Source organism: Pinus tabuliformis, chromosome 5_1 (genome assembly GCF_031772625.1).
Source record: "Pinus tabuliformis cultivar Carrire ecotype Pingquan chromosome 5_1, CPIR1, whole genome shotgun sequence".
NCBI lineage: Eukaryota > Viridiplantae > Streptophyta > Pinopsida > Pinales > Pinaceae > Pinus > Pinus tabuliformis.
This window is the reverse complement of record NC_142305.1, coordinates 351,412,672-351,436,073: the sequence shown is the minus strand read 5'-3', so window position 1 is coordinate 351,436,073 and position 23,402 is coordinate 351,412,672. Positions and strand designations below refer to the sequence as shown.

Here is a 23,402-nt window from a genome sequence, read left to right as displayed (position 1 = left end):
TAGAGAAATTCAACAATTCTAATTTAATAATCCTATCGGCCTTTCTTTGTACCTTTTGAGACAATTGCTAGTTTTAATAGTAATAAAAAATAAAAGTTGAAATATATGTGAAAAATAATTATGTCTTTTTGCTTTCCAATTGAATTAATTTTTTTTTATATATATAAATATTTTACCAACTATTTAATTTATATAACTTTATTAATATAGAAAAATAAAAAATAAAAAATAATTATATTTTTTTATTTTTATTTTTTTTATAATTTTATTAATTTTTTTTATAATCTTATTATTATAAAAACAACCATTATTTAATTGTTAAAAGGAAACGACTCCTGAGATAAAAAGAGAAAAATATTGTAAACAATATCGAGCAAAACATAAAAGCTTGGGTAAAGGATGATTCAAGAAAACAATGATATCCTAGGTATCTCCCTAGGTATCTACAAAACCCTAGGTATCCTTTCTAGATATATATTTTTGTGAGGATGCTCTGGCTACGGGATCCTTCAACCAAAATTAGAAATGTCAACCACTTTTGTAAATCAATAGTTAGTCATCCATTCATCTCTTTACTTTGTGATGTTTGATGTTTAGTTAAAATAAAGGTGATATTATTTAGGGAAAAATGGAAAATGATGTTGAATTTTAAGGCGGCTTATAGATGTTGTAAATTTGTCTGACAGCATATTTTTTTTAAATGTGGGAAAAAATTCAAAAAATAAGAATGTTGCCGCGTTTGAATTATTTTTATTCTTAAAAATCAATTTAAAATTATTAAAAACTTCTAAACACGCAGAATTTTTAAGTTTAATTTCTATAACTTAAATTTTCAAAAAATTCTACCAAATTTTATCCTAATCTTTCCAAAATTTCCATTACTTTTTAAATAATTTGTAGATTTTTTATGCCAGGCTAACTTTGACAGGCACATAGACATAATTATTCCTTTTGCTGCTCATTGGTGAATGGCTGACTACGCAGCAAAATTCAACGTACATCCCGACAGCGCCCCTAACTAAACCTCATTGACCTTGCTTTGAGTTCAGTGCTTACCTCATCATTCAAAATTGAAAATTTAGCTGACGCTTTGCGTGCATGTTATTTCGTCCTCGGGCGTTTTGTATTTGGATGCCTCTGTCACTGAACTTTCACATTTTCCCGTCTTGAAATCGTATTAAACCATACAATATTGCGGGCAGTTCTGGAATACACAGGGGTTACAGCTATAGATATCACTACCAGTACGAGTAGCTGAAGAGGTTGCCTTTTGACTCACCTGCACCATCATTGCAACCTTACTGAAAACTGCTTCCAATACAGTACACTATCATCCAAACTCCACCGGCTGTTTGTCAACTGCTTTTCCAAACCCAGCACTATCAGTATTCAGCGTTAGTGGGGCGCGTCATCCTTCAATCTAATCCCGTCCCGCAGTGGCACATTCAGTATATTAAGGACAGAATAATCCTGCATTCTCATTGCAGTTGACAGTGAAAAATCACATCAGATTTTTTTTTTTTTGAAAAAGCTGGCTTGAAAACTCCATGAGTTTGGAAAATTTTGATGGAGAATATTGCAGATTCTGATCTGCAGTAAGGTGGAGAAATTGGTCCTTGGCCGAACTGTGCTCCAATCACAAACAAGTGGGAGTTTTCACACACTGCCTAAGTTTCAATTTCCATCCGATAGTGATCTCGCATTTTATCTTCGAGTTTTCAAATCAACATCTCCCCGTAATGCAGTTCTGGTGATTTATTTGATTATGATTGAAGTCTAGCTGGTTTCTGAGAAAGAGACCATCAAATATATGGCTCCATATTGTTTGAGGACTGCTCTAGCAGCGATTTCCAGATTTGTCATTGTTCTGATCAGTGTTGTGACGATAGGATCCAGTGCTACAAACGGAGGAATCGCAAGAAATTATAAATTCAATGTATGTTTACCAGTCCTATGGTCCATCATCTCCTGTGAAATTTCTTTGCAAATCATTTGTTAAATAGCATCTTTGATGGTTTTTGCGTTGCAGGTGGTTTACAAGTCAGTCACAATATTGTGTCACACGAAAGACATTGTCACAGTAAATAGAGAATACCCGGGACCTACAATCTATGCAAGGGAAGGAGACAGGCTGTTTATCAAAGTGACTAATCACGTTGAGTACAACGTTACGATTCACTGGTAAATTTTCTTATGGTTTGTTAAATGATAACTTAACTGTGTTAAATCTCGTTTTCTTTCGTAGTTACCATGTTTGAATTCAAAATTTTATTTTATCGGAATATTATAGGATATTGAAATAATTTGATTCAAATATATTTAATTGGAAAAAATATTGTCAATATAATTACAAAATTTATTTATATATTTTATAATTTATCAAGTCTACTTATATGCAATATAAGGGGTGAGACAACTAATCTTAGGGATTAAGTTTGTGTTACTTTAAGTGGTTATTAAAGTCCCAAAAAAACCCTTAAATCTTGATGTATTTGTATATACATTGTGTACATTCGTTGAGATCAAATCTTAATATATTTTTGAGTTTGGTTTTCAGATTTGCGTGTTTATATTTTTGAGTTTGGTTTTCAGATTTGTGTGTTTATAGTGGTACTAGAGAAATAGTTTATCCACCGAATTCAGTAAATTGAATCAACACTTTTGTGGCCTTTCAAAATTGAACCACTAATTTTGTGGCTTGTGAAGCATTGTAACTTTCCTGAACTATGTTCTCGATAAATGAGTTTTGATCTCTTGTCCTCAACTTTGATGCGTTCTTCTGAGTATTGATGCCTTCTTCTGAGTATGTGATCTTTGTGTATAGTCATTAATTCAGATTTTTTAAATTAGTAATAATTTTTGAATTTGGTAACTATGGTTTTGTTTTTCGGAGCAATCAATTACTCAAATCAAATACCTTAGAATATGTAATCTTTATGTCTAGTAATTAATTGGAATTTTTTAAAATTGGTAATTCTAATTGAATTTCGTAAGAAATCAATTCCTCGAGTCCAACACCTTTTTTCCTGATTTGATCTTAAATTACTTCAAGGTAGCCCAAGTGTTAAGCTTATTATAATCGCAAATTCTAGAAATATTTTAAAATTTTATACCGTAAAAAAAGTCAATTATTTGATCTAACTGTTTTCACATATGATCTTAAATTACTTCAATATAACGCAAGTAATTGTTAAGCTTATTATATTACAAATCCTAATAAATATTTTAAAATTTTCTGCAGTAAGAAAGGTCAATTGTTTGACCTAACTGTTTCACATGGATTGGTTGACCTCACTGCTGAGATGCCCCATCTCAACTACTAAGTCGTAGAAGAATATTAAACAAAATACTGAAACTTACGGCTCACCTCACTATAGCAAGGTTGCATTCTGGCCTGATTGATTGAAGTTGCATGCACAAATTATGTAACTATAGACTATAGATCCTACACAAACACTAAAGTGCTTCCTTTCCCGTGATCCCTATCGGTTATACCTTCCCCTCGCTACTTACTATCTATAGGGGGTGGGGTATAATGCGGAACGGATCGAGTAGCATCGCTGCTTGCTTGCGGGGAGGAGTGCACATGGGGGCAGGCAAAGGATCAAGCGCCTTGAGTCCCCCAATGCAATGCGGCACCACAAACAATATAGGTTGGGTTGGAGAGCCGTGTGATGGGTTACTATCCAGCACGGTTCGGAGAGCACTTGTAGTCTGCGCTGGTATATCCAGATCACGAGCATTAGCCGTATATCCAAGTGGGAAATTTGCGAGAGAAAAGGTGGCATGTCTATCTGGATCACGAGCATAAGAGCCTGCCTAGTCCTCATTGATGGAAATTGGAAGTAAAGGTGGCCTGTGGGGATGGTAAATTAAGCAACAAAAGGTGGCATATCCAATAGAGAGTATGAACCTGGCCTGTGGGAACGCCTTTATCGGAAGATGTGGGCTATCCAATCTATCACTACTCTCAATCCCAGCCACCTCGGCCAACTCTGGCTTAACTAGTCTGCCCCCTACCCAATAAGAACTTAAAGTCTTTAAAGCGATCAACTTGTCTTTGTTCTACATGCACTGGGCCTTCCACGCTAACGATCCATCCTTCTCCTCCGAAAGGAGATTTCAGTAAATAACCAAATATAGCACTTGGGTTCCAAATATAGCACTTGGGTTAAGTGTCGGGTTCGTAATTTTTCTTACATCTCCACCGCCGGGAGCCCAAGTCGAATATTTTTTTGAAATTGTCGCACTTTTTGTGTTTTTTCCAAGTTGAATATCTCTTTGTGGAGTTTTCGCAAATTTAATGACCTTCTCGATTCAACCCTCTTAATTAGAATCAAGACTATTAAAAAATCTCAAAGCAACTCACTTCTAATTGTCACTTGCCAATATTGCGGGCATGGGATAAGACAACTACGCACTGGTTGGAGTGATGGACCATCTTATATTACACAGTGCCCCATTCAACCAGGGCAGTCATATGTTTACAGGTTTACCATTACGGGACAGGAGGGAACTCTGTGGTGGCACGCTCATATATCATGGCTCAGAGCAAATCTACATGGAGCGATTATTGTTTATCCAAAACTTGGCCTGCCCTATCCATTTCCTCACCCAGAAGCCGAGATTCCTATTACTTTAGGTTTGGATACAATTAATGATTTTTTTATAAAAAAAATTAACTGAATCGTGCACTCAACTGTGAGGGAAATAATACAACATATAACGTGTAATATACGAATTGTTTTGTTTCAGGAGAATGGTGGAGAGCAGACGTGCTGCAGGTTTTTGGTCAAGCAAATATTACAGGGACATTACCCAACATCTTTGATGCTTTCACTATAAATGGGCTCCCAGGAGCTCTCTACAACTGCTCAGGGGAAGGTATCGCCCTTAAACACTAGTAAGAGAAATATAATCCATGTTTCGATCATATAATTTAAACCATTGGTGTAATTATACCGTATTTACATATTCGATATTGCAGGCGAGTTTAATTGCTGGATTATGTTCGATATTGCAGGCAAGTTTAATTGCTGGATTATGTTGGAAATTTTTCTGGTAAAATTCCAAAAACAATTATTGCAAAGAGAGAAAATGTTCTGTTTTAATCCAGGAAATAACACTCTGTTTTAGCACAGCTTAGCAAAAAAAAATTGTTTGATGAGGAACAGAGTTTCAGCGAAAAAACATCAGTTCATTAACATGAAACCAACCATTACATAAATCATCTTCCTCACATAGAGGGATTTTCACAACCGCTGTTACAAAAACATCTTCCTCACACATAGGGATTCACCATAGATTATGCTGACCAGTCTATGCTGAAAAGCATCTTCCTCTTGACAGAGGGATTCACCAAATACAACAGATCTTCCTTTTAACAGAGGGATTCATGTGAGACTCTGCTGAAAAGCATCTTCCTCTTTAACAGAGGGATTCACCAAGAGTTTCCAAAAAAACAAAATTACTCTGCCTCCATTTAAAAGGATTTACACTACTGTGTAATTTTTTTTTATTTACATTTACTACTGTAAGTAAAAAAAATTCTTACATAGATTTACTGCTGTAAAAAATTTCATCATACGCTCATGCTTATTACAAAAAAAAATTTATGTCTTTGTTGGAGAGATCAACACACTGCTGTGTGGAAATTACACATTCACCAAACCAAAAAAACATACATTATCCCTTTCAGCGCTGTGTGAAAGATTTCAAGATTTGCACTGATGTGCGCTTCCCTTCTCCTCATTACATTCCGTTTCTTCAATAAAAAAATATCTTCATGCTGCTGCATTACAAAATAAAACTTTTGTCTCTGCTGGAAAGATCAACACACTGCTGTGTGGAAATTACACATACGCACTGCCACGTGCTTCCCCTTTTGTTTTCACAACAAAACAACCCCTCCGCACTACGTGCTCCCCCTTGGATTTCATATGCGTTCTCAAAACAATACACTCGTGTTGTTGCACATCTCACATTTTTTTCAACAACAAAAAACTACCTCACGCCGCTGCGTGGATTTTTATTTTCTTCAACGAACTACACTGCTGTGTATATTCACTGCACGCTTCCCTCACATTACATTACACTTCATATGCCATAACAAAAGGCATTCCATTTTTTAACAAAAAAAACTAGACAAAAAAATTACCATATTACATGCCGTGTAAAAACAAATAAACTTAAGAACTTTACCAATAACTCTACGACCATAATAAATTCATTTACTACTTCGGCATAGTGAGGAATTAATTCAGTCAGGTTTCCATACTGTTTTACCAGACATATGGAGGTCAAACAAAAATTTCACTCCACGCAATCTGCATGCCCTGCAGACCTATACACAGCTTTGACTTTGATCAATGGCTTCAAACCTTCACTTTAATCCAACGATCATCGCTCGATCAAGTCACCCAAACATTATGTCCCGATAAAAATTGGTTTTGAAAAATGCATAGCGGACGCGTGTCAAGTTTTGATTGTATCAGGGGCGTTTGAGGGAATACCAGTCCTTTAGCAAAAGCGGTCTGATGGAGGTTGACGGTTTTCCTGAATGGTTTTGCTGGAAATAAATTAGCAGCAGATGAAATTACATTTTTAACACTCCCCTTTAATTTCAACTGCTGGGGGTTCAGTCATACCCAAATACTTCCTCAAAAACTCAAAACTTTTCTTCCTATTCGTATCAGCTTTCTTTTCATCGCTTTCACTGCTGTGCTCAAGCCCTCCAATCATGTAATATCCTCCTTCTCTCCGCCTCAGGCAGGATTTCCAATCTTTTCATCTTCAAGCTATCCTGCAACCTTTTCTTCTCTGCTCTTATGGCAGATTTAATTCCATATCTCTCCCCTATAAGAAGATCTTCAAGGGACTTCAATTCCTTTCTCCCATTCATGGGAAGAATCACTGTTAATATAGTTCAGCAATAATGATCAAGAATTACAGGCTCCCCCTAAGTGTATACATCGTCTTCATTTGGCAAAGTCTTCTCAAAAGAAACTTAGATTGACTCGGGAGCTCGAAGGACTTTCGGACTGTATTTCCTTCCTTCTCCATACTTGTATAACTTTCTTCTTTTGCGTGGGTCTAACTTCTGTAAAAGCCCATGTTAAGCTACAATCACGTGCCATATGCCCAATGTTATGACACTTGAAACATTCTACATTGTTCATGAATAAGATTTCATGATTTCTTCCTGTAAAATTGTTTCTTGGAGGTTGTAGGAGACCATAACATCTATCTCTATGAAATGCTCTACAGTCTTTTGCCATATGACCAAAGTTTGAACAAGAATAACAATAACCAAAAAATGAACTTTGGTACCTGGGAGATGGAGGTTTCCTTGATTTACTTTGAAGCATTTTTGCCTTGAGATCCTTTGATGATAACCATTACCTCTTGCCTCTTTGACATCATCTACCTTTCTTTTTGGCGTTGGTTTTCTACTTGGAGTAGGATTTATTCTATTGTAGCCTTGATTTTTCTCCTTGCCTTTGCTGGACAATTTCTTTCTGCCTTCTTCACATCTCCTTTGCTTAAAGCATTTTCATTGTTGTTTGAGGGTTCACCTACATACCCGAGTCCTGATTTATCAGATGGAGATCTGTTATAGCTGAGCATGTCATCCAAGGCTTGAGAGCTCTTCATGATTTTGTTCATCCCTTCAACCATTTTTCTGAGGAGGACAATCTCTTCTTCCAATCTTTCACACTCATTATTCTTCTTTGTAAGTTGTTCCTCAGTTTCTTCCTTGCTACGAGTAGCTTCAGCTGCTATTGTTTTAAGGGAGATTATATCTAACTTAATTTTGAAGATTTCTTCATTCTTTGCTTGACTGCTCTCCATTTTCTTTTCAGCTCCTTGTGCCTGCTTCCTGGCTTCTTGTAATTCAGACTTAAGGGAGGAGACCTCTACCTTGTATTGTCCAATCTCTTCTACAAGTTTGTTCACTCTCTTGTGCCTTTGTTCAAGTTGACTTGACAAGGTATCTTCCTGCTTCTTTGCTTTATTCAATTGATTTGTCATGGATATGACTTCTTGATGATGCTTCCTTTTGCTTTGATCAAGTTCCTTCTTAAGCTTGGCGACCTCTTCATCCCTTTCTTGTACTTGAAGCTTGATGATGTCAACCTTCTCATTTTCAGCTTCTATGATGGGTTCAGAATTTCCTTCTTGACTGATGGTCATGGTCAGTGCTCCCTTTGAGTGAAGGTCACGAAGTTTGTCCCATACATCCTTTGCTGATGAATATTTTCCTAGATTCTTCTTTACAGAATTAGGTAGTCCATCCAAGATTGTCTTTGCTGCTTTTGCATTGTACTCCTTGGATTCTCTATCCATCTTGCTATCATCAATCACTGATTCCCAAATTTCAATCCCTTGAGACTATAAGAAGGTCCTCATTTTTACTTCCCATATATAAAAGTTCCCATTGAACCTTGGAGCCTCAAATAGAATTATTTCAAATTGATTGTCTTCTATTTTAGTAGTAGAGGGAGACACATTTTTAAGAGGATTGGAGACTTTCTTCTTTGACCTCGCCATTTGACTGTGTGTCTAAGATAACTGACTGTCTTCAACAGTGACACAGAAAAAAAAATCTTTGAGAAATACCTTGACTGAGTCTTCACTCTGCTAGAGAAGCTGCTGCAGCCAGAAACCTTCCTTCAGCTTCTTTGACACCTTCAAAGAGCCTGGATAAGCTCTGATACCACTGTTGGCAATTTTTCTGGTAAAATTCAAAAAACAGTTACTGAATAGAAAGACAATGCTCTGTTTTAACCCATGAAATAACACTCTGTTTTAGCACAGGGAAGAAAAAAAAATTTGTTTGCTAAGGAACAGAGTTTCAGCAAAAAAAACTTCAGTTCATTAACAGGAAACCAACCATTACATAAATCATCTTCCTCACATAGAGGGATTTTCACAACTGCTGTTACAAAAGCATCTTCCTCATACAGAGGGATTCACCAGAGATTATGCTGAAGAGCATCTTCCTCTTAACTAGAGGGATTCACCAGTCTATGCTGAAAAGCATCTTCCTCTTGACAGAGGGATTCACCAAAGACAACAGATCTTCCTTTTAACAGAGGGATTCACCTGAGACTGTGCTGAAAAGCATCTTTCTCTTTAATAGAGGGATTCACTAAGGGCTTCCACAAAAAAAGATTTACTGTGCCTCCATTTAAAAGGATTTACACTACTGTGTGTAATTTTTTTTTAACATTTACTACTGTAAATAAAAAAATTTCTTACATAGATTTACTGCTGTGAAAAATTTCATCATACGCTCATGCATATTACAAAAAAAATTCTATCTCTGTTGGAGAGATCAACACACTGTTGTGTGGAAATTACACATTCACCAAACAAAAAAACTTACATTATCCTTTTCACTGTTGTGTGAAAGATTTCAAGATTTGCACTGATGCGTGCTACCCTTCTCCTCATTACATTCCGTTTCTCCAATAGAAAAAAAATATCTTCATGCTGCTGTATTACAAAATAAAACTTTTGTCTCTGCTGGAAAGATCAACACACTGCTGTGTGGAAATTACACATACGCATTGCCGCGTGCTTCCCCTTTTGTTTTCACAACAAAACAACTCCTCCGCACTACATGCTCCCCCTTGGATTTCATATGCGTTCTCAAAACAATACACTGGTGTTGCTACACATTTCACTTTTTTTCCAACAACAAAAAACTACCTCACGCTGCTGCGTGGATTTTTCATTTCTTCAACGAACTACACTGCTGTGTATATTCACTGCATGCTTCTCTCACATTACATTACACTTTATATGCCATAACAAAAGGCATTCCATTTTTTAACAAAAAAAACTACACAAAAAAAATTACCATATTACATGCCGTGTAAAAACAAATAAACTTAAGAACTTTACCAATAACTCTACGACCATAATAAATTCATTTACTACTTCGGCATGGTGAGGGATTAATTCAGTCAGGTTTACATACAGTTTTACCAGACATACGGAGGTCAAACAAAAATTTCACTCTACGCAATCTCCATGCCCTGCAGACCCGTACACAGCTTTCACTTTGATCAACGGCTTCAAACCTTCACTTTAATCCTACGATCATCGCTCGATCAAGTCACTCGAACATTATGTCCCGATAAAAAGTGGTTTTGAAAAATGCAATGCGGATGCGTGTCAAGTTTTTATTGTATCGGGGGTGTTTGAGGGAATACCAGTCCTTTAGCAAAAGCGGTCCGATGGAGGTTGACGGTTTTCCTGAATGGTTTTGCTGGAAATAAATTACGCGGAAGGTGAAATTACATTTTTAACAGATTATAGCCATTTTTCAAGGTCTAAAATTCTTATGAAGATAATAATTTGTAGAACGTTGATGATTCAGTCTCAACATTGAAATTACGTTGTTTTTTGAGCGGCTGTAATAATAATAATTTAAGAGAATTATAATAATTTTTTTATAAGTTTACTGTGAAGCTAGACATTAAATTGGTATATAGGAAGTTAGAAAGAAAATTTGTTTTAGCTAGGTTATTTGATTACAAAAATCAATTAAAAAATCTAGATTATATTAGTGTTTTATTGTGTTTTTTTTTCATGTGTATTACAGATTTCGGGAATATTTCTAAATCTAATTGTTTGGAGAGATGTCAAATAATTGGCCTCTCTACTGACAGTCACATTCTATAATATTCCCACAATTTGCAATCGGATTGGAGATACCTGGAATAATTAGAATACTTTATTTTTAAGTTATTGGTGAAGATGGACATTGAATTTGTATATAGAAAATGACAAAAAAGACTTGCTTTAGCTTAGCTATTTGATTACAAAAATCAACTAAAATGTCTAAAAATCTTATAGATAATTTAGTTTGGGCATCCTTATGTCTATTGCACATTCAGGAATATCTGGGATGTCAGGAGAGAGGTCAAACAATTGGCCTCTCTACTAACTATCTGATGGTAGAATAGTCCTGGAATCTACAATCCACATAAGTTTTGTTGATTGCAGATTCCAAGAATATCTTGAAATTTGAGAGTCACGAGAGGGGTCAAATAATTGACTTCCCTCTTGACCATCAAATTCCAAGGGTCAAACAATTGGCTTCTCTCCATCAAATTCCAAAATATTCCCAAAATCAATTGAAATGTTTAAATTTGAAAAGATTTACCGACAAGTGTTGGTAAACTTTCCAAACAGGTAACTAGGATTCAAATGGTGGAAATTAAGGATTCCATAAAGGTACAGTGATTCCTCCAACACCCCCTAAGATTCCAATGCTGGAAATTACGGATTCCATAGAGGTGCAGTAATTCCTCGATCACCCCATAGGATTCTAATGGTGGAAATTACAGATTCCATAGAGGTGTAGTGATTCACCCAACACCCCATTCTAATAATAGAAATTACAAATTCCATAGAAGTGCAATGATTCCCCAACACCTCCCTCAAAAATAGATTCCCCAACACCCCTCAAAAATAGATCGGGAAATCCAACTTAGATTCAAACTCAGATGCCATAAAATGGTACCCTAAAGTGTGGGTGAACTTTACAAACTGTTCACTCGCATCCCAAAATAGAAATTACAAATTCCTTAAAGTGTGATAATTCCTCCAACAAAATTTCACACCTCCCACTACCTCCAAAAAAAGCGCAAATTGCTGATCAAACCTATACCTTGCCATCATCAACTAGGAAACCAATTATTTCATTAACAATTATACATATAGCTAGCAATCATCAATTAACAGACCAATTATTTCATCAATGGGGAAACCAATTCTTTCGCTTTTCTTATTAGACAACTCCCATAACACAATTTCTGTCAGCTGGATACTATGATCAATTAGCAGACCTGGCATACCAATTATTCACTTTTTCTGATTTAACAATTTCTACAACATAATTTCTGTGTGTTTGAGTTGATTGGATGGACTGCATTTCGTCTATATTTCGGTCTATTTGCTTAAAAGGAAGATTATTGGTATAGTTTTCCGCTCAAACTGAAGATCTCAGCACCAGATGAGGCCATTTCTGAGAATATTTTAATTAAAAATAACTATCATATCTCCTGTAATATAAACAAATTTTACCTCAAATGTTTTTGGTTTGGTGTGTATTTTATGTTATACTGGTTTATCGTTCATTTAATATTTAATTAAGAAAAGTATTAAAACCATTGCGACCGAGAGCACTGTAATCTCTGTGCATCTTTCAGTATATGAAGTTTTTAAAATATAATAGTTTATAGATTAAAAACAGAAAGTATCTTAAAGTAGTAACAATATTATTTTCTAAAATTGGAAACTTTTTTGGCCAATCAACTTCGGAAGTGTTCTCGGCCTCTGTAGCTGCCAAGCCGCCTTCTTCTACGAAAATAGAAGATTGGGATTTCAGGATTGAGCTTATGATTATCTCCAGTGAATTCCATCTTCTCTTTTTATGGCTTCCTGGATTTTCTCCTTTTCCAGAATTCAAACATTTAGCTTTAGCTCATAGCTTCTACAATAATAAGATAACTCAGTCTTGCAATAATAAGATAACTCAGTCTTGTCACATTGAGAACTCTCTGGCATGCATGTACTCTATGTACTCCATGTTATTCTAAACAGTGAAACTCGAGAGAACTAGTTAAGATAGGTTTGTTAGCCAATCTGCGATTCTTATTTGTATGGTCTCACGTTTATAGAAACCCTTCTTTGCTTGTTCAATCCATTTAATGATTTCCCAAGAGGGTTTTCTCAAAGAAAACCATTACAAATATCATGACCATCTAACCGTTTAAATTGAATTTAACTTGGCACTGAGAAACTGAACTCCAAGTCTAGGTGCATGCTGCCTCTGTTTGCCCTTGAGAGACAAAATTATTTATCTTCTCTTTTCTTATTACTTAACCTTTTTATTGGTTATTCAATTCTGGTATATATCCAACTTTTTCTTTCTATTGGTAGTATAAATTATATCTGTATTCTTATGTCAATGGTAGATATTAGGATTTTGAAATTCATTATTTAAAACTTACTCTAACTAAAATATTCTCAAAATCTGCCTTCAATATCTCCCAATCTCATATTTCCCTATATTACCCTATATGGTCATACATATATGACCATATATTCTCGTTAGTGTTCAAAAACTTCACATACCGCTTCCATAGGTGTAGAAATCCCATACAGAATTTCTATTATAAAATTCATTGCATGGTTTCAGATTCAATATTCAGAGTACAAGTCAACTGGGGAAAAACCTATCTCCTTCGGATCATCAATGCTGCACTCAATCATGATATTTTCTTCTCTGTGGCCCATCACATTCTCACAGTTGTTGCTGTAGATGCTACACAAAACCATATAAAACAGATGTCCTCTTGATTACTCTTGGACAGACAAATGATGTATTACTAACAACAGATAAACCACAGGGCCAATACTTCATGGTAGCAAAGGCATACTTCTCAGGAACAGGAGTTCCCTTCGATAAGACGACCGTAATAGCTATACTTGAATACCAGGACAGTCCAGCTGAATCATATCCAACGCCCATCATGCCATTCCTTCCTCTTTTCAACAAATCTCACACTGCAAATGATTTCTCTGCAAGTCTCAAAAGCTTAGCAAAAGCCAAGGTCCCACAAACTGTAGACAGAGATCTCTTGTTCATTCTAAGAATGGCTCTGCAACGCTACCCACATGGGCAGTTCTGCAATGGATTCCATGGTCAAAGGTTTCTAGCTACATTCAATAACATCTCCTTCATACGCCCCAGCACTGCGATACTACAGTCCTACTACTATGGAAACCATGGCACATTTACTACAGATTTTCCAGATAAACCAATAATTGAGTTTGATTACAATGGAAAGGGTCTGCCTATGAGTTACTGGGATGCATATATGGGAACAAAAGTCAGTATTATCCCTTTCAACTCCAATGTACACTTAGTCCTGCAGGGCACTAACATTGTAGGGACTGAAATGTTGTATGAATAACTGAAATAATGAAGAAAACAAGAAAGCTCAACAGAATAACAAAGACAAGAAACTGAATGGATTGGAATTTGTTATTCAACAATGATTCTTCACACATTACATTTCATGGGCATTTGTTAGTTTTATATCATCGATCGTCGTTACATAACTAATATTTCGGTATAAAACTGTCTAGTTACATTTTACCCAAAATTACTAATTCGTTGTCAAACTAACAAACTCTACCTTGACAACAATTTTTCTAATCCCTTGCCCATGCCCATTCATCATATTTTTTGCAAGCCAAGAGAAGCTGAACACCACCGCAGCTTCTCTACTGTAACTGGCTTTGTGAACATGTCTGCACATTTCTCTTGTGTATGGACCTTTTGAAGAGCTACTTTTCTGCCATCGATCACATGTCTAATAAAATGATACCTTACATCAATGTGCTTGGTTCTGCTGTGATAAGCAGGATTTGTAGCGAAGTGAATAGCACTTTGACTGTCAGAAAGTACATTCACTTTCTCCTGCGTCCTTCCAATCTCATCGAGAAAACCCTTTAACCAGATTGCTTATTTACTGGCATCTGAAGCAGCTATATATTCAGCTTCGGTAGTGGACAACGCAACTGTTTTTTGAAGCTTTGACATCCAACTAATTGCTCCACCTGCAAGAGTAAAGAAATAACCTGTAGTAGATCTTCTTTTGTCCAAATCACCTGCATAGTCAGCATCTACATATCCACAGACTGATCCTTCACTACCATTAAAGACGATGCAATGGTCACTTGTGCCTCTTAGATATCGAAGCACCCATTTCACTGCTTGCCAATGTTCTTTACCTGTATTTGCCATGAACCTACTGACAACTCCAACTGCATGTGAAATGTCAGGTCTTGTAGATACCATCACATACATTAAGTTGCCTACAACATTTTCATATGGTACATGAGACATGTTGATTTTCTTCATCAGCTCTAGGACTCAAAACCGAAGAAAGCTTAAAATGGGAAACTAGTGGAACATTAACAGGTTTTACATTGTTCATAGAGAACTTTTCAAGTACTTTCTCCACATACTTCTGCTGTGATAACCAAAGCTTACCATTTTTCCTGTTTTTGTGTATCTCCATGCCCAAGGTATGTTTTGCTGCTCCAAGATCCTTCATATCAAACGTCCTAGAGAGCTGAGCCCTTAACCTGTTGATCTCTTCCATGCTTTTTCTTGCAATAAGCATATCGTCAACATACAAAGCTAAGATAATGAATATGCCATTAAAACTTTTGAAGTACACACAATGATCATACTCACTTCTTATAAAGTTCTGGCTCACCATGAAGGAATCAAACTTCTTGTACCATTGTCTGGGAGACTGCCTCAGACCGCATAATGATTTCCCGAGCTTGCAAACTAATCTTTTGCTGTGACCTCGTACAAAACCTTCTGATTGTTCCATATATATATATCTTTGTTCAAATCAACATGTAGAAAAGTTGTTTTAACATCTAACTGTTCTAACTCAAGATTAAGCAACGCAGTTAGTGCCAACACAGTACGTATAGAAACAAGTTTTACAACTGGAGAAAAAATCTCATGAAATTCTATACCTTCAACCTGAGAATACCCTTTTGCTACCAGTCGTGCCTTATACCTTTCGATACTTCCATCAATTTTCCGTTTCAGCTTGAAGACCCATTTACATCCAACAACACTTCTCCCTTCAGGAACCTCTACAAGATCCCAGGTATTGTTCTTGGCTAAGGAGTCCATTTCTTCTTCCATAGCCGTTTTCCATTTCTCGCTATCTGTATCATCTACTACTTCCTGATAACAAGAAGGTTCCCCATCTTCAGTAATCAAAGCAAAATATGAAGCAGAATCTTCATACCTTTTGGGAGTTTTCCTTTCCCTTGTAGACCTTCTTAGAGCGACGTGTTGCTGAACTGGTTCAGAAACTTGCACTGGTTCAGAACCTTCAACGGTTTCCTTTGTGTCGTCAACACCTTTTTCTCCAGAAGTCTCTCCTTCCTTTCGATTGTCACTGAAAGGTTTAGCCTCCAATTGAACTCGTTGATTCGGCGATACCTGTTCCTGTTAAATTCTTTCAACATTTGATTTTAACAGAGAGGATTCATCAAATGTTACATCTCTACTAATGACTATCTTTCGCAATGTAGGATCCCACAACCTATATCCTTTCACTGCATAGTCATACCCAACAAAGACATAACATTTCGACTTTGGATCTAATTTTGAACGCTGATTTTTCGGAATGAGAGAATAAGCATCACAGCCAAATATCCTCAAATGTGAATAGTCACAAGACTGACCTGTCCAAACTTCTTCAGGAATTTTACAATCAATTGCTACTGAAGGTGATCCGTTAACTAAATAACAAGCAGTAGATACTGCTTCTGCCCACAACTCCTTTTGCAGGTTAGCATTTCTGATCATGCTTCTGGCTCTTTCCATAAGAGTCCGATTCATACGCTTAGCAACACTATTTTGCTGAGGAGTATAAACAACAGTTTTGTGTCTAACAATTCCCTCATCCTTACAGTATTGTTCAAATTCAAGTGAAGTGAACTCACCACCATTGTTAGTTCTTATACATTTAATAGATTTGCCTATTCTTTTCTCTACCATTACTTTAAATTGTTTAAAGACATTTAATATATCAGCTTTCCTTTTTAGCATATAGACCCAAACTTTACGAGAGTAATCATCAATAAACATTACAAAATACAATGCACCTCCATATGACACAACAGGGGATGGACCCCACAGATCAGAGTGAATATAGTCTAAAACATCTTTACTATTATGATTTCCAACTTTAAATCTCTGTTTACACGGTTTTCCATACACACAATGTTTACAGAAATCTAACTTCAAGGATTTCAGATCGGGAAGAGATTTATGTTTCATCAGTATTTGAAGACCTTTCTCGCTCATATGACCTAATCGCTGATGCCACAGACGAGTACCTGCTTCTTCCTTTTCTGACACAACTGCTGCTTCACTGACCTGAGTACTTCCTTTTAACCTGTAAAGATTTCCGAACTTTTCTGCTTTCATAACCACAAGGGCTCCTTTAAAGACTTTAAAGACGCCATCCTGACCTGTAAACTTATAAGCATCTGAATCCAACACTCCCAAAGAATTCAAATTTTTCTTCAAATCAGGTACATGTCTAACACTAGTTAATGTCTTCACTGTATTATCATATATCTTAATCTTGATATCTCCCATCCCAACAGTCTGACATGACACATTGTTACCCATAAACACAGAACTACCATTTACATTTTTATACAAAGTAAACCAATTTCTATGTGGGCACATGTGATGCAAAGCACCAGATTCTAACAGCCAGCTATCAAAACCCTGAGAGACATTACATTCATGTGAAGTTTCATCTATCATACATAATTATTCAGCAGATAAAACTTCGTCTATCATACCTGAATCGACCTGATTCGCTTCGTTCTTTGGGTTTTCAGATTCCTTTCGTTTCCAACAGTCCTTCTTCAAGTGTCCAACTTTACCGCAGTTCCAAAATTTTGCCTTACACTTATTTCCCTTCGATTTCGATCTGGAAGACCCCATTGGTTTTTCTCCTCTTTCCTTTGAGCATCCTCTAGCAACCATGGCTTCTGATGCAGCTGTTTCAGTGCTGGATTTCCTTCGTACTTCTTCAGACAGGAGAGCTCCCACGACTGATTCAAACTTCAAAGAATGAGTAGTGCTCAAGCTGGTTGAAGTTACGAAGTGATCCCATGATTCAGGCAGAGAACACAACAAGGTTATGGCTTTATCGTCTTCCTGTATTTTGACTTCCATATCTGTTAATTGACATATTAGTGTATTAAAAACATTCAAATGTTCTGCAACGTTTGAACCTTCTTTCATTAGAACACTGTATAACTGGCGTTTCAGATAAATTCTATTGGTTAATGATTTTGTCATATAGAGATTTTCAAGTTTTTCCCACAATCCTGACACTGTAGTCTCTTCAACAATATTGAAGAGAACTTCATCTGCTAGGCATAACCGGATGGTATTGAGAGCTCGGGCATCCAAGTCCTCCCAGTCTGAGGTAGTCATGGTTGCAGGTTTCTTAGTTGCCCCATCCAGTGCCTTGTGCAACCCTTGTTGCACAAGCAGATCCCTAACTTTCAGTTTCCAAAGAGCAAAATTTCTCTTTGCGGTGAATTTCTCCACCTCGAATTTTGCATTCAACATCTTGGCCATTTTCTAAGACTTTCAATCTTCAGTCTAGGGTTTTAAAAAAAATATTTCAATTGTTTTCTTCCAAAAAAAATTTCCAATGCCAACAAAGTATTTCCAAGTTTTAACTCTCCCTACTTCAATTAAAAATAAATAAAAAAATTTGTTGAATATTTTTCAGGGAAAAACCTTTGTTTTTTTTTCGATTCAAAGAAAAAACTTTTTAAAAAAAACTTCTTTCCTCCTTTCCTTTAAAAAAAAACTGCCTTCTTTTTCCTCATTTTCTTACATTCACCACTTTATTCAAAAAAAATTCTGAAACAAAAGTTTCTCTCAAATTTGACCACAAAAAAAATACCTGGATTGAACACGCAGGTCTAGTAGCAATGTTGGCAGCAACTGTGGTAGCAAACAGATCAAACAGGTTGAGTACGCACTTCCTCTCTAGACTCTACACGCAGAGAGCACACGCTCTTCACGAACCTTTGTGCAAACACGTAGGGTTTTCTTTGCACGCAGATTCTGGACAGTATTCCACAACGCTCTGGTCTTCACCTCACGCAGATCAGGTCCTCACACAACGGTTTTCTTTGCACGCAGATTCTGGACAGTATTCCACAGCGCTCTAGTCTTCACCTCACGCAGATTAGGTCCTCACATAGCCGCCGGTTCTCACCTCATGTAGATCAGGTCCTCACACAGCCGCTGGTTCTGGATTCACGCAGGCTGGGTTTTCTAGACTCTCACACAGGCTGGATTCACTAGACCCTCACGCAGGCTGGATTCACTAGACCCTCACGCAGGTTGGATTCCCTCTTCTTCAACACCGGCTCTGGATGCTTCAACCTCGACTCATGCTGATACAACCACCACGCCTTTTCTTCAACGCACAGCCGCCTTTTCTTCAACGCCCATGCTCAGAGCTCTAATCCAACGCAGGGATTCACGCTCAGGCAGATTCACACTCTGATGACGCTCAGGGAGATTCACGCTCTGATCAAATGCAGGTTGCCTTTTTTTTTTCTTCTTAGAGGCAGATTTCTCACTCAGATTGAACTACCTCGCTCTGATACCACTTGTTGTATGAATAACTGAAATAATGAAGAAAACAAAAAAGCTCAGCAAAATAACCAAGACAAGAAAATGAATGGATTGGAATTTGTTATTCAACAATGATTCTCAGCACATTACATTTCATGGGCATTTGTTAGTTTTATATCATCAACCGTCATTACATAACTAATATTTCGGTATAAAACTGTCTAGCTACATTTTACCCAAAGTTATTAATTCATTGTCAAACTAACATGAAAACCATCCCATTCATCTTCATGGATACAATTTTTATATTGTTGAACAGGGACATGGAAACTATGATCCAAGACAAGATCCTACTAAGTTTAACCTTGAAGATCCTCCAGAGCGCAATACTGTAGCTGTGCCGGCAGGTGGTTGGGCTGCCATCAAATTGAAAGCTGACAATCCTGGTAAATAAAACTATTTCAAATATTTTTTTTTTCAGTCAATTCATAAGTTTTACAGATAGCAAACAATTAATTCCCATAAAAAGTGTGGTTTTAGTAACCCTTGACTTATTTTTCCAATTTCGGGAATCTGGTTCATGCACTGCCGTCTAGAATTTCATTTGTCTTGGGGTTTGGCAATGGCTTTCTTGGTGGAGAACGGAATTGGACCACTGGAAACTGTTGAACCTCCTCCTTATGATCTGCACAGTGCTGATAAATTAATGAATAATTAATCCCATGTGCATAAACTAACTGTACTAGGTCCTTCCATTGTTAAATTAAAATAAGGGAGACCATTCCAAATTGGTATCAGGTCCCTTAATTGAATGAAGGTTTTTCTTTATGTGGAAAGAAGGGGAATTGGATGTAATCCTCAGATTTTCTGTGAATGAAACTTTTTGTGTGGATGCACAAATTGCACCTATAAAGTTCTAGCATTTGTATATTTTTTCTAACTAATCAAATTGACAATCCATTCCGAAACAACGTCAGTGGTCTCTGGCTTCTTTTCCTTTTGACCTTTTAAGCCTATGTCTAGGTAGCTTTTCTAGGCTATGATATAGTTGCAAATCCATGGGAGTTTATCACAAGTGGTAAAGGTTCAAGATACCTTTAAGAGATTAATGGCACTGTTCTCAAAAGAATGACAGTTTTATGTTTGATTACTTTGGGGTGTTTATTTTGAGTTTCAGCTTTAATTACTTTACAGTGTCTGTTACAGTATTATTATGCGTTGAATTGTTACAAGGTTATCAATAGGATCTCTACCCATAATATATTAATACTTTCTAGATACCTCAACTTCAATATATTTATCAAAAACTTAAAGTGAACCACCAGGGCTCACGAGTTACAAATTATTGATCTTCCACCAATCAATGGGTCAACATTCTGGAGTTGCCTTCTGCATATACAAATATCCAAAGACGGGAGGATACTGATCCCACTTTGCCCCCGAAAACAATAGTCCATAAACGTAACGTAAGCATACCGACAGCTTTGCTTATCGAGTTTTGGAGGAATTTTTTATTTAAAATCATTGCGCCAGAGCTTGATTGCGACAAGGTAGTGTGAGCTCCACTTATGCATTGTGAAGATTTCATCACTTTTCCCCATCAAACAGGTTCATTTGCGCGATGTACTATTTTGAAGATTTGAAGAAGAGAGAGCCTGCTGCACCAGAGTTGGCAGTGTTAATAGTGATCAGCATGGCCCATGTCAGACCACAAAGCGTTCAGTGGGGCTGCCTTGGAGCGTTAAGCTTATTGTGCCTTTTGATACCAGAAGAAAAAAATAAAAAATTCACAAAATTCCTCTACATTTTCATAGGTTTGATATATTTAAATTCATTTTGTGAAATTTGTATATCCACTTTCTCTCGAATTAGAAGAGCCGGTCAGGTGGCAATGTGACTAGCGGTTGTTGAGGCTTAAGTAATTCAGCATTTTCAAGTGATTTTCGAGCCGCTTAGGTGGCAATGTGACTAGCGGTCGTTGAGGCTTAAATAATTCAGCATTTTCCAGTGATTTTTGTTTGGGCTGGTGTATTAGGGGGAATGTGTTTGTTTCTAGTTGGTGTATTATTGGAAATTTTTGGGTAATTTTATTAAGTGGTTGGAAAAAATACAATTTAGTGTAATGTATATATATAGTACTAGCGCAACCACATTTACCAATAATAATAATAATAATATATTGTAATATGATTACAAAATATAATATAATTATATCATAATAATAATAATAATAATAATAATATATTATTATTATTATTATTATATTATTGTAATAATAATATTATATTTTTATAATAATAATATTATATTTTTTATAATAATAGTAATAATAATAATATGAGTAATACTAATTAACAATAATAATTTTAATAACAATAATTATTTTAGTAAAAGTGGTTGATATACACATAAGGCTTCATTTCTGGCTATGACAAAAACTATTGATAAATATATAATAAAAATAAAAATAATAATAATTTATTACTCATTTTTCATAACAAGTAAATAAATAATTACTTATTTTATTAAAAATAAATAAATTTTATCATTGCTTTTAGAAAAAATATATACATATTTATATTTTATAAGTTATAATAAAAATAATAATATTAACAATAATAACAACAATATTAGTAATTTACTAAAAAATGAATAAATAATAGTAGAATAGTTAGTTATTGTTAAACAATATTAATATTTATTTAATTTAATATTGGTAAATAATAATAATATGCTTATTAATTAATTGAATAATAATAATAATGATAATTAATTCATTTTTACATAATAATAATTAATAATGAAATAATTAATAATAATAATTAATTTTTTTTCACAATGTGACATTGGATTATGGTTGACCGTGGTTGAATTTCATACGGAGACAATCTTTGTCACAAAGTGACATTTGAGCATGCTTGCCCATGGTTGACTATGATTCACCATGTTTGACCCAAAGGAATAAGAAACCATTGGGATTAATACTAAAAACCCAAGATTGACCATGGTTTTCCACAATTGACCATGTTTGATTTTCTAAAACATGGTTGACAATGATCAATAAACCCAATAGATTTATATTATAAACCCAAGGTAATAGTAAGCCTAAGGGATAACAATTATAAACCCAAGGGATATAAACCCTAACATCAATATTATAAACCCTAAAATAAGCATGGTTGACCATGGTTGATTTCCATGTAGAGACAATACTTGTCACAATCCAACATTGGGCCATGGTTAACCATGGTCATAGAAAATTTTAGGGGCGAATGTTCGCCCTTTGGCGAAATTAAGGGGTTTTAAATTTTTAGTGGGCAAATATTTTGTATCATAGCACATTTTTACAAATCATCTCAAATAGCCCACCTTATTTTAAGGGACAGGGTAAAAAAGGTAAATTTAGCCCTTGAAACTAGGAATTAAAACCTTCCATTCACCCATTTTCAATAATAGGTTTTATTTAAGTGAATCCATTCGCCCATTTTCAAGAATAAGTTTTATTTAAGTGAATCCTATTGGCCAAATACCATATTTATAAAAGAGGTATGGTAAATTAATAAAAATACAAATAAATGAGAGGTATGGTAAATAAATAAAACATTTTTTATATTTACTCCATAAGTCACCTTATATACATGGAAGGGTGTAAACAAATAAAAATATAAGTAAAGTGGAGGTATGGTAAATAAATAAAACGTCTTTTTATACTTACTCAAAAGGTATGGTAAATAAACAAAAGTATTAATAAACTAAACATATGGTAAATAAATAAAACCTCTTTTTATATTTAGTCCATAACCCTCATTATATTTATGAAGGCTCAAGAAAGAGGTTTTATTTAAGTGAATCCTATGGGCCAAATACCATATTTGTAAAAGAGGTATGGTAAATTAATAAAAATATAAATAAACGAGAGGTATGGTAAACAAATAAAACATTTTTTTATATTTACTCCATAAGTCACCTTATATTTACGAACACAAAAATGCGTTATATTGAGGTGAAACCTATGGGAAAAATACTATGGGACAAATACCATGGACTAGATTGTTATTAATACCATGCAAAAAAACATTATTAACCCTAATATTAGTATTAATAAAAATAAAAATGGCACATGATATTGACCCATGGTATTCACCAAAATGGCACA

At 35.5% G+C, this 23,402-nt stretch overlaps 1 pseudogene; it reads left to right on the top strand.

Annotated features, from left to right (window-relative positions):
* Window positions 1-1,810: 1,810 nt before the first annotated feature.
* LOC149164905 (laccase-12-like) lies at window positions 1,811-19,964 on the top strand (annotated as a pseudogene).
* Window positions 19,965-23,402: the final 3,438 nt, after the last annotated feature.